The sequence below is a fragment of the Gavialis gangeticus genome, unplaced genomic scaffold, assembly GCF_001723915.1.
Source record: "Gavialis gangeticus isolate Ggan-Ray unplaced genomic scaffold, GavGan_comp1, whole genome shotgun sequence".
Taxonomy (NCBI): Eukaryota; Metazoa; Chordata; order Crocodylia; family Gavialidae; genus Gavialis; species Gavialis gangeticus.
Window position 1 is genome coordinate 7152606 of NW_017729033.1, and position 1393 is coordinate 7153998.

The window sequence follows — 1393 nt, forward strand, 5'->3', positions numbered from 1 at the left end:
TAGTTACCTTTCCCACTCTATGCCTTATGGTGAATTCTATTATTTGGTGGTCACTCTCCCCCAGGTGACCACTGATCTGTAGGTCCCCTATCATGTCATCCTCGTTGCCAATACCAGGTCTAGTACGGCATTCCCGCTAGTGGGACCATGTACCTTCTGCGTCATGTGGAGGCCCTGTACACAGGATAGGAACCTGCGTGAACGGTGGGAATTTGCTGTCTGCATCTCCCAGCAGATGTCCGGGTAGTTCAGGTCCCCCATGACTACTGCTTCCCTAGTCTTTATGGTCTCCGAGAGCTGCCTTAGGACTTCCAAATCTAGTTCTTCGCCTTGGTGTGGGAGTCTGTAGCAGACCCCTACAACCAAATCCCTTTCTCCTTGATCTCCATGTATCCTAACCCACAATCCTTCTACATTCTCTTCCTCTAATTCCATTTTGATAAGGGTCGATGTATAACGCTCCTTGACATAGAGCGCAACCCCTCCTCCTCTCTTCCCTACTCTATCCTTTCTGTCCAGCTTACAGCCCTCAATGTGTACTGCCCAGTTGTGGGTAGAGTCCCACCAGGTTTCTGTTAACCCCACTATGTCATAAGTGTTTTCTGCAAGCAGGAGTGCTAGTTCTTCCTGCTTGTTCCCTATGCTCCTAGCATTAGTGTATAGGCACTTGAGCCCTGTTACTGGCGCCTTTGTTGCCCCCTGGCTCTGATGACCAATGGGCCCCTTATTGCTTACCTGCTTATTGCTTACCTGTTCTGTACTGCTGGATGTCCCATGGATTGCAGGTTCCTGATGTTCTCCTTCTGCCTCCCTATCCCCCGTCTGAGCTACTTTAAAGCCCGACATAAGACATCAGCCAACCTGTTGGAGAAAATACTTTTACCTTTTACTGAGAGGTGAAGTCCATTGCACCCCAGGAAGTCCGTTGCCAGGAAGTGTGGGTCGTGCAGGGCTGTTGGTTGTAGCCGTGTTGATCTAAGGACATAGGCAGGCAAAGTGCTTTGGGCAGATGTGATGTCTCTTATTAAATCAAGTAAATAGGTGGAAAACAGTCCTTTGCAAGCTTTCAGGCAAAAACACCCTTCGTCAGGCCTAGGGAGACTCTTCTGGTGTCACCTGAAGAGTAGGGCTAGGTGTTAATTGGGAAGCTAACTTCCACTGGTGACACGTAGGGGGTGCATGTGCATGTGAGCATGGTGGTAGCAGTGCACCCCCTGTGAAAAGGTGCTGCGGACACTGCCAGTGGCACCTCCGGGTGGTTGCCGATCACCACCCCTCTCCCGCCCTCGCTGCCAACACTGCTGGTGGTATCTGCGGGTGGTCTGCAATTGCCTCTGGCCACCGCTGATGCTGCCAGTGGCATCTGCAGATGGACCACCAATCGGTGCTCACC